The sequence below is a fragment of the Giraffa tippelskirchi genome, chromosome 4 (assembly GCF_054371585.1).
Source record: "Giraffa tippelskirchi isolate mGirTip1 chromosome 4, T2T-mGirTip1v1.2.pri, whole genome shotgun sequence".
Lineage (NCBI taxonomy): Eukaryota > Metazoa > Chordata > Mammalia > Artiodactyla > Giraffidae > Giraffa > Giraffa tippelskirchi.
In genome coordinates, this window is record NC_137278.1 from 176,589,834 (window position 1) to 176,601,091 (window position 11,258).

The following is an 11,258-nucleotide window of genomic DNA, read 5'->3' on the forward strand; positions in this document are numbered from 1 at the left end:
TTCATATAACAGCTTCAAAGAGAGAAGTCTAGATGGGCAGGCCACTTGGTTTCACAGAATCATTCAGAGCTGAGGTTTCTTTTATTTTATATTAAAAAAAAACAGGAAATTTCCTTCCTTTAGGGAAGGTCCAACAAATTTTTAGCCTTATGGTCTTTGGTCTCTGTTGCAACTATTCAACACTGCCATTATAACAGGAACAAAAAATTCAGCTATATATTATATGCAAATGAGTGAGTGGGGTTGTTTTCCAACATAACTTTATTTACAAAAACAACTGGTCAGCCAAATTTGGACCATGGGGGATAGTTTGCTAACCTCAACTCTAGAGCTCTTTTCTTATCTGCACACTAGAGAATTATGGTCATGGGCTCTTCTGTTTTCCAATTCATGAGAAGAGAAAGGACATGGAGGAATTTGCACCCATTTTAATGCTCAGACCTGGAAATTGAACATATCACTTGGCATTGGCTTTGGCAATAACTTAGCAATACCTAGGTTCAAGTGACACTGGAAATATGGCCTTTTCCAAGATGGCTCCAAGTCCAGCTGCAACTGTAATCTTAAGGAAGAAGGTAAGAAGATTTTAGTGGTTAACTAACAGCATCTGCCACAAATGCTACTTTTTCTAGGAGGAAGTCCAAAATCCTTGATGGCCTAGAATTCACTGCACAGTCTGATCCCCACCTCTTTCTTTAACCCTTCTTGTACTATTGTCATTCATGCTGTTTTCATTCTAGTCATATTTTTTCATTTCTTCCACTATATTATGCCGATAAACTGAAAAACCCATAAAGGCATCGATCTGGTCTGTTTTGCCAACTGCTGAATCCCCAGTGCCTAGAAGAGTATATGACTTTTTAAGTCCTGAGTAACTACTTGGTAAATGAATAGCTGAGAGTCAAGTCCCAACTCTGTCCTTGCTGCAAGCATCAATGATACTCTTGGGTTGTTAATGTTTCAAGTGGTTTCTAATGTTTTATTCCTTAGGCTTCTGATCAAATCAGCCATCTAGGCCAGTCAGTTCTAGCTCTTAAATATGCTTTATATACTGACATCTCTCCTTCACTACTGCTTCCATCATCTCTCCACAGGATAAGTTGAATTCCCAATTGTCTACTCTCCCCTAACTGTATATATTGTCCTCTCCACTAGCTGATTATGTTGATTCTCTGTTCAAAACATTTTGGTGATTCCCCACTGTCTTCAGCATAAAGATCAAACCTTTTAATCTGACTTGAAGTCTGTTGACTCTCGTCCTCTCTAGATCAACACACTTGCTTCTATTGTCCCATGATCTTTAATTTTGATGCCTTTGATTATGCTGTTTCCTCTGCTTGTAACAAAGCTCAGTGGAACCTCTAAACCATCAACTCATTATTTTCCTGTTAACTCTTACTTATGCTTTAGGTCACACCAAGATGAGAGTCTGTCTAGACAAACTTACCTGGCTGTAAGTACATTGAAGGTCATTATCAAGAAATTGAAAAGACAACCTATAGAATTGGAAAAATAATTTGAAAAATTTTATAGTTGATAAAGGTCTAAAATATATTAAGATCCTTAAAACTTGATGAGAAAAAGACAAACAACCCAACTGAAAAATGGGCAAAGTGGTCTCTGTGATTTGAATGTTTGTGTCCCTTCAAAATTCATAACTCACCAAGTGGTAGTATTAGGTAGGACTTTGAGGAGGGCTCTGCCTTCATGGATGAGATACGTGCTCTTATATAAAAATCCCCAGAGAAATCCCTCATTTTTTTCCATCAAGTAAGAGTACAGCAAAAAGATGACTGTCTACGAAGTGCATCCTCACCACTGAATCTGCCAGCACCATGATCTTGAACTTCCCAACCTTCAAAACTATGAAACATAAATAGTTGTTGCTTATAAGCCACCAAGTTTATGGTATTTTTGTTATAGCAGCCCAAATAAACTAATACAGTACTTAAGTGGACATTTTTCCAATGAAGGTATACTAATGGTCAACAGTTGCATGAAAAGTTGCTCAATATTATGAATAATTAGGGATATGCAAATCAAAACCATAATGAGATACCACTTCACACCCACTAGGATGGCTATAATGAAAAATAATGTGTCAGTGAACTTGTAGAAAAATTGGAATGCTTGTACACCGCTGACAGAAATGTAAAATGGTTCAGCCATTGTGGAAAACAGTTTCATTCTTACTCAAAAACTTAAACATAAAATATTCATATTATATCTATTCATAGAAATTCCACTCTTAGGGATGTACTTGAAATAATTGAAAACATGTGTTCAAACAAATACGTGTACATGCATGTTATCGCATCACTATTGGCAATAGCCAAGAGGTGGAAACAGCCCAAAGGTATGTATGGTATTACATACAATGGGGTATTATTCAGCCATAAAAACAGATAAAGACCTGATACACAACACAATGTGGAAGAACCTTAAAAACGTTATGCTAAGTGAAAGAAGCCAGACATAGACGGTCATACACTATATGATTCCAATTTTATCAAATATTCAGAATAGGTACATCCACAGTGATAGAAAGCTACTAGGGTCTGAGGAGGAGGAGGAGAGGCAGGAACTGTTTAATGAGTACAAGTTTTCCTTTAGGGCTGTTTTCCTTTAGGGCTGATAAAAATACTTTTGAACTAGATAAACGTAGTGGATATGTAACAGTATGAATGTGCATGTGTGCTTAGTCCTGTCATATCTGACTCTTTGCCACCCTTTGGGTGGTAGCCAGCCAGGTTCTTCTGTCCATGGGATTTTCCAGGCAAGAATACTAGAGTGGGTTGCCATTTCATTTTCCAGGGGATCTTGCCAACTCAGGCATCAAAGCCATGTCTCCTGTATCTCTTGCATTGCAGGTGGTTTCTTTATTCACAGAGCCATCGGGGAAGCTCCTGTGAATGTACTAAAATACTACTGAATTGTTTACTTTAAAATGATTAATTTTATGTGATGTGAATTTCACCTCTAAAAATGGGGTAGGTGTTGAGCATCTTTTCATGTGTTTGTTAGCCATCTGTATGTCTTCTTTGGAGAAATGTCTGTTTAGTTCTTTGGCCCATTTTTTGATTGGGTCGTTTATTTTTCGGGAATTCAGCTGCAGAAGTTGCTTGTATATTTTTGATATTAATTGTTTGTCTGTTGCTTCATTTGCTATTATTTTCTCCCATTCTGAAGGCTGTCTTTTCACCTTGTTTATAGTTTCCTTTGTTGTGCAAAAGCTTTTAATTTTAATTAGGTCCCATTTGTTTATTTTTGCTTTTATTTCCAATATTCTAGGAGGTGGGTCATGGAGGATCCTGCTGTGATTTATGTCGGAGAGTGTTTTGCCTATGTTTTCCTCTAGGAGTTTTATTGTTTCTGGTCTTACATTTAGATCTTTAATCCATTTTGAGTTTATTTTTGTGTACGGTGTTAGGAAGTGTTCTAGTTTCATTCTTTTACAAGTGGTTGACCAGTTTTCCCAGCACCACTTGTTAAAGAGATTGTCTTTTCTCTATTGCATATTCTTGCCTCCTTTGTTAAAGATAAGGTGTCACTCATTATTAGAGAAATGCAAATCAAAACCACAATGAGGTATCATTTCACACCAGTCAGAATGGCTGCTATCCAAAAGTCTACAAGCAATAAATGCTGGAGAGGGTGTGGAGAAAAGGGAACCCTCTTACACTGTTGGTGGGAATGCAAACTAGTACAGCCACTATGGAGAACAGTGTGGAGATTCCTTAAAAAACTGGGAATAGAACTGCCATATGACCCAGCAATCCCACTGCTGGGCATATACACCGAGGAAACCAGAATTGAAAGAGACGCGTGTACCCCAATGTTCATCGCAGCACTGTTTACAATAGCCAGGACATGGAAGCAACCTAGATGTCCATCAGCAGACGAATGGATAAGGAAGCTGTGGTACATATACACAATGGAATATTACTCAGCCATTAAAAAAAATACATTTGAATCGGTTCTCCTGAGATGGATGAAACTGGAGCCCATTATACAGAGTGAAGTAAGCCAGAAAGAAAAACAACAATACAGTATACTAATGCATATATATGGAATTTGAAATATGGTAACGATAACCCTATATGCGAGACAGAAAAAGAGACACAGATGCATGGAACAATTTTATGGACTCTGAGGGAGAAGGTGAGGGTGGGACGTTCTGGGAGAATAGCATTGAAACATGTATATTATCATATGTGAAACAGAACACCATTCCATGTTCGATGCATGAGACAAGGGCTCAGGGCCGGGGCAATGGGATGATCCAGAAGGATGGGATGGGGAGGGAGGTGGGTGGGGGGTCCAGGAGGGGGAACACATGTAAACCCATGGCTGATTCATGTCAATGTATGGCAAAAACTATTGCAATGTTGTGAAGTGATTGGCCCCCAACTAAAATAAATAAATTTATTAAAAAAAAAAAAATAAAATAAAAAAAATAAAAAAAAATAAATAAATAAAAATGGGGTAGGAGGGGCAGGAAGGATGAAAAAAAGAAGCTAGGAGTGGATGAAAACATTACACAGTGTTATAATTTCAAAAAAAAAACGAAGAGGTGGCATCATCTAGGGCCCTTCAGTCTGTTGTATGCAAGAGTTTTTGTCATGTGTTTTGACATCCTTTCATGTTTTGCCTTTATTTTTCCCTAAAGGTGATTTTCTATGATTTGACTTTATAGTTGTGTGATTTAAGAGCAAGAAAACTGTAGAAGTATCTGAAAGTTGAAGAATTTGGTGAAAAATGATGCAGAAAGATTAAAAAGTTCTAAGTATTCAATAAATACACGTGTGATAGAGCATCACCCGACTCTAGAGAATCTTAGAAGAAGACTCTTCCCTACAAGTCACCATATGCCATCAAGTCTCATATTCCTACTTTGGCAAGAACAATAGATCTTTATAACTTTATACTTTATAAATAAACTTCACTTGTTCACTTTATGTGTTTACATATATAACTTGATTAAATTGTCCAAATGGTAAGTGTTTCCAGCTGTGAAAACTTTTTATGCATTTGTGGTTAAGATGCAGCAAATAATTTTCCATTAAAATAGATGAAAATCTTTTCTTTTTTATTTAACAGCTTTGGACTTAATGGCAGAATTTTGGAGAATGAATGAGCCACAAAGTTAAGGGTTAGGTATATTATTTTATCTCTCCCACTAGACTATAAACTTCATGCCTGACTCACAATTGGCGTGCAATAAGATTTCTTGAATAAAAAAAAAGTTTTAAAGATTAGTTAAAATCAGCAAGACCTAACTAACTTGAGAAATTAATGAAAACAGTAAAACTAAAGGCAAAAGGAACTATACCTAAGCACTCTATTTCAGTTGGTAGAGTCACCCCGGAGAGCATGAGTTAACTGTTGCAAAACTACTACACATATATACTCAGTCATGTCTAACTATTTGCAACCCCATGGACTGTTTCTCAGGTTTCTCAGCCCATGGGGCTTTTCCAGGCAAGAATACTGGAGAGGGTAGCCATTTCCGTCTCCAGGGGATCTTCCCGACCCAGGGATTGAACCCAGGACTCCTGCATTGGAGGTAGACTCTTTACTATCTGAGCTACCAGGGAAGCCCATGACTAACACACTAAAATTAGCAAGACCTAAATAACTTGAGAAATGAATGAAGACATTAAGACTAAAGACAAAAGGAACTACACCTAAGCACTCTACTTCAGCTGGTAGAGTTGTTACCATGGGAGCTGAGTCAACTATTCTGAAACCACTATACTTATATACTAAACCTGAACAAAATTACAAAATAGATGATGAATGGTGAAAGTCAGATTTCAAGGACAGTTTGACCAGTACTGGATCACTTACTAAGTCTGCAATAGGAGGTACCATTTAAGTGGGATATCATCCAAGCATGACAGGAAATAGATGACACAGTCACATAGGGCTGAAAGGGAAAGGGAATTCCAGACAGAACTGTGGCTATTGCTGAGGCTATAGAAGAGGCTGCTGATAGAAACAGTACCTTCAGTAAAGGACTGCCTGTCAGCCACTGGCCAGGAAGAAAGATGGTTGCATGGAAAATACTCCAGAATCTCATCTTACCCTCTGACCTCTTGCCAGTGACTTTCATTGGCCAAATGCAAGTCAAAGTCAAAGAACAAGGAAGCATTCCAGTTGATTAATTCCAGATAAATCAATGTCCTGGGCACAGAGGAAAATGGAACAGGGTGGAATGTGGATCTTATGGGGCAAATGGAGAATATGAAGCAAACTGAATTGTTGAATACAGACAAATTAGATGAACATACAAAAGACTATATCATTTATTTCATAATTTTTCCAACTACTTAACCTTATTTATTTCTGTGTTTAGATTAACAAAGTTTTTTGTGTTGAATGGTCATTACTTATTAGACACAATGCTAAAGTGGTTAACTTGTAATTATGTGATACGGGATAGTAAAAGAAACTTCTATCCACCCCAACTTTCCACTGACAGATTCTGAATACCATTATTCATTTTAATTCCATGAGGTTTTAATAAAAAGACAAATGCTTTTCACAACCTTGACAAACAAAACTCAATCTGAGCCTTTATAAATAGCTTCAAAACCTATTTGAACATTTTATTTGCCATAAAATTGGCTAAATCTCCATTTCTCCACTGCCTTTTGTCAAGGGAATTAGTGGGATGGTGAGAGTTAAACTCTTTAGATTGATCTCCTTTGGTTAAGACCAGAGACCTTGATCAGGTTTCTAATATATCCAAATTGTCCCACATGCCTAAGCTTGGTCTCAAAAGACCTGAAGTTAAATTTTGCTCAGCATTTAAACTGAATCACCACTTGTTTTTTAACCAAAGTTGTTTTTGTTTCAGCCAATTGCCCTTTAAGCTCTAAACTCCAAGGAGAGTTTGAATTTCAAAAGTAACAATTGTTAGGTCTGTAGTATGCAAGACTTCTGGTTCTCCTCTTCCAATCTGGCTAGCCTTTCATTTCTCCCCTAGTCTTTCGGAAAATGAAGAAAATAGATCTCTTAATTGTATAAGGTAAACACCATTTCTTGTTACCTAAAGGATGTAATTGTCTAATAAATACCTACTTTCTCACATTTGTATTACCTTCTTGTTTTATATTTTCTGTATATTTTACAACCAACCAAACAGATGAGGCCAGTGGTCTCTATACATTCAAACACATGGGTATATCATCACTCTCCTAAGAATGATTTCTTCTAAAAACAGAGAAACATAAATAACAATATGAAAATTCCAAAAAAGAATAACAATCCAGAATGGTGTTGTGAGGCATGAGGAACTCATGGATCCTCTCCTCAGCAAAACAACAGTAACTGGTGAAAATTATAAAAAAAAAAAAAAAAAAAAAAAAGATTTAGTCTTTTTAACGTGTCCTAAGGGTATACAGAAAATGGAGAAATATTTATTCAAGAAATTCCACTAACTCTTAGTAAGAACAGGGAAAATCTGTGGCGTTTGAATCACAACCTACCCTTTCCCCCACCCTCAGCTCCACATGACAGTAGCTCTACTCCAGGAGGGTACAGTCAAGAACATGGGGCTCCTCTCCCCATAGTTTCCAGTCTAGAGCTATAGCTTCTTTTATAGGAAACAGATTGTCAGGATTTCTTACTATTCCTAGCTCTGTGTACAGAAGAGCAGTTGTGGCTGAGAGGGTTGTAGCTCCCTTCTTCCACCCAGACCATATTTGTGGAAGCTCTACCCAAGATGCAGTCACTCTTTCCCCTCTTCACCTTTGTTCCAGTTCACTTGCAGAGCAGAGACTGCTCTCTAATGGGAGAGGTGGGTCACGAGGGTCAAAGGTCTTACACATCCTTCTGCTTATGGAGCAGAGATGAGGTCAATATTGTCCTCATCACCAGCTTCAGAGCAGTGGCACAAAGTTTGTTTCTAAAGGGGAAAGGCAATTCACAAAAAAAGAAAACTCTGTACCTCCCCTTAAAGGTATAATGTTACAAGGAAGAGAGCATAGGGAAGTGCAAACTTCCAGGCACTGTTAAAAGAAATGGAGATTTTGGTGGCAAGCAATTAAGAAGAGACTTATAGCTCCATGCTGCTGCTGCTGCTAAGTTGCTTCAGTCGTGTTCGACTCTCTGCGACCCCATAGACGGCAGCCCACCAGCCTCCGCTGTCCACAGGATTCTCTAGGCAAGAATACTGGAGTGAGTTGCCAGCTAGACATAGGCAAAATAGTAGACAAGTGAGGAGTTTAATCAAGAAAACCAGGGGAAAATGCAGCTAACAAGAGCCCTATTGTGGTCAGGCCATGCTTCAAAGACTGCCCTGGAAGACTACTCCTGCAGAGGGGCCACATTTGATTGGATCAAATGGAGAAACAATTTATGCCAAAGGCTGTTGTCAGTATGACACCAATAGTGGCAGAACATCTGGAAACTTAATAGAAAGATCAAGAAAAGATACAGTAAAAGACAGCCCAGTGAAAACAACTGTCATCTCTTGGAGGAAAAGGTCATGGTGAATGGGCACAGGCCATGGGCTCGGCCCTCTGAGGAGCGAGAGAAGAAGCTAAACACTGATGTTGAAATAGATTTACTGAAATAGTCAGTCCAGCCAAATTGCTAAAAAATAAACAAGCCAGAAAAACAATAAGAATAAGCCAGGGAAGGGTAGAGGTTACAGAAATCAGCATTTAGAGTTGTTAAATTTATTACTTAAAGTGTTCAGTTTTTACAAAAAAAAAAAAGAGAGAGAGAGTGAGAGAAGGAATATATACAAAAACAGGGAAATGTGATCCATACACATAAAGCAAGTGAAACTGTTTTTGAGAGAGCCCAGATGTCACTCTTAGCAGACAAATACTTAAAAGTAGCTACTGCAGATATGTTCGGGCTTGCCTCATAGCTCAGTTGGTAAAGAATCTGCCTGCAATGCAGGAGACATGGGTTCAGTTACTGGGTTGGGAAGATCCTCTGGAGAAGGAAATGGAAATCCTCTCCAGTATGTTCAAAGAACAAAAGGAAAACATTTCAAAATAAGTGGAAGAAGATATGAAGATAATTTCTCAATGGATAGAAAATAGCAAATAAAAGTGTTGCAGCAAAAACAGAAATGAAGCTATTCCTCTCCTGAGAACAAGGAAAGTAAAGGGAACAGTGAACGGGCTGGAGAAGAACATGAACAGGGCTGAAAGAATTAATCACTCACTCCCCGACACTATGCAATTACATCCTGCACCTATCACCCCTAACTCATAGTTCTTGAGGCACTAGGCCTGCTGTGTTTTCCCCTTAGCTGGCTGAGCATTAAAGCCAACTTTTCTATTTCCTCCAAACTCTATCTCTATATTTTTTATTGGGCATCAGTGGGCAGAGAAAGCCAAGATTTGGGCAATAACAAGCAAGAAAATATAAAGAAATAAAAGAAACAGAAAGAAAAACTTTAAAAAGAAACAAAAGGGAGTTCTCTTGTGGTCGAGTGGTTGGGAATTCACCTGCCAGTGCAAGGGACACAGGTTCGATCCCTGGTACGAGAAGATTCCACATGTCACAGAGCAGCTAAACCAGTGGGCCACAACTACTGAAGCCTGCACTCCTAGAGCCCATATTCTGCAACAAGAGACACCACTGCAATAAGTCCATGCACCTCAGTGAAGAGTAGCCCTCGCTCACTGCAACTAGAGAAAGCTGTGTGCATCAGTAAAACTCAGCACAGCCCAAAATAAATAAATAAATAAATAAAGTTTTAAAAAAGAAAGGAACTTTATATAAAAAGGAAGCCAAGGAAAATTCTATAGCAGGAAACTATAACTGAAATGAGAAATTCACTAGAAGAGCTCAACAGTTGATTTGAGCCAGTAGAAGAAAGATTAGTGAATTGATGTTGGAGTGATCAAGAGTATATATTCTTGAAGAATAGAAATTAAAAAATAAGCATGGAAAGAATTTCAGAGAAATATGGGACAATATTAAGTGGACCAACATATTTGTTATGGGAGTATCAAGAGAAGAAGAAGCAGTGATACCAAGCAAGGCCCTGTGGAGCTCCTGGGCACAAAGACTTTCTGTTACCCCCATTTCTTTGATTACAGGAAACAGCCTTCATTCAGTCTCCATGATCTTCCCTTTGTTTCAATGAGCAGATTTAAGGAACTGTTAGTTAGGGAAGGGAAGGGATTAGAAATCAGAAGAAACAAGCAGTCAAGAGCAGTCTTGGGGCAAGGTCCTGTTTCCTCATTAATGGATACATGCAATATCTTTGAACCATTTTGCAGATACTGAAAACCCCTCTGGGTGGAGAAGTTAACGACTGGTGATGGTATGCTGCTCACAATCATGTAGACCCCAGAGAAGCTGGACCCGAAGACTGATGATATTGACTTCTACTTACCTCAACACCAGCCCATCAGAAGAATGTCCATGAACTGATCACACCCTCTTTGAAAAATTAATATAAAACTTCTCTATTATCTTCTCTGCATTGGGACACACGGTTTTGAGGCCATTAGCTTGCTGTGGCCCCCTTTGTCTAGCCAAGTAATAGTTATCTTTTTCTACTTCACCCAAAACTCTGTCTCCAAGATTCCATTTGGTACTGATGTAGAGAAAAGCTGAGTTTTCAGGATCAAAAGGAAAAGAGATGGCAAAATATTTAAAGCAATAATGCCTGAAACCTTTCCACACTTAACAAAAAACATTCATCTAAATGTCAAAGATGCTCAATGAACTCTAAGTATGATCAATACAAAGAGATCCACATAAAAATACATCATTGTCAAAAGGCTAAAAGACAAAAACAAAAATCATGAAAGCAGAAAAGAAAAATGACTCAGCACATACAAAGGAACCCCAGCAGTATTAATAACTAACTTCATGATAAGTGGGGCTTTCCCAATGGCTCAGCAGGTAAAGAATCTGCCTCAAATGCAGGTGACACAGGTGACACAGGTTCAATCTCTAGGTCAGGAAGATCCCCTGGAGGAGGAAAATGGCAACCAACTCAAGTAATCTTGCCTGAAAAATCCCATGGACACAGGAGCCTGGTGGGCTACAGTCCAAAGGGTTGCAAAGAGTCATACATGACTGAGCGTCTAAGTATGTATCTCATTAGAAGCATGAATACTTGTGATATTGTTTTTTATAAGAAATATATATAGTCATTCAGATGACTAAAACATAGTTTCAGATAATTTGGTCTTCTTCCACAGTTCCTGGCTCATAGCTCACACAACCCTTGGAGTTTTCTGATCAATAAGAGCAATGGGAGCATCTTTATTATA

General features: G+C 38.3%; 1 long non-coding RNA gene across 1 annotated transcript in view; it reads right to left on the reverse strand.

Moving 5' to 3' along the window:
- LOC145546037 (uncharacterized) overlaps nt 1-11,258 on the reverse strand; it is a 99,577-nt gene that overhangs the window by 70,549 nt on the left and 17,770 nt on the right. The gene's annotated exons all lie outside the window — the stretch shown is intronic.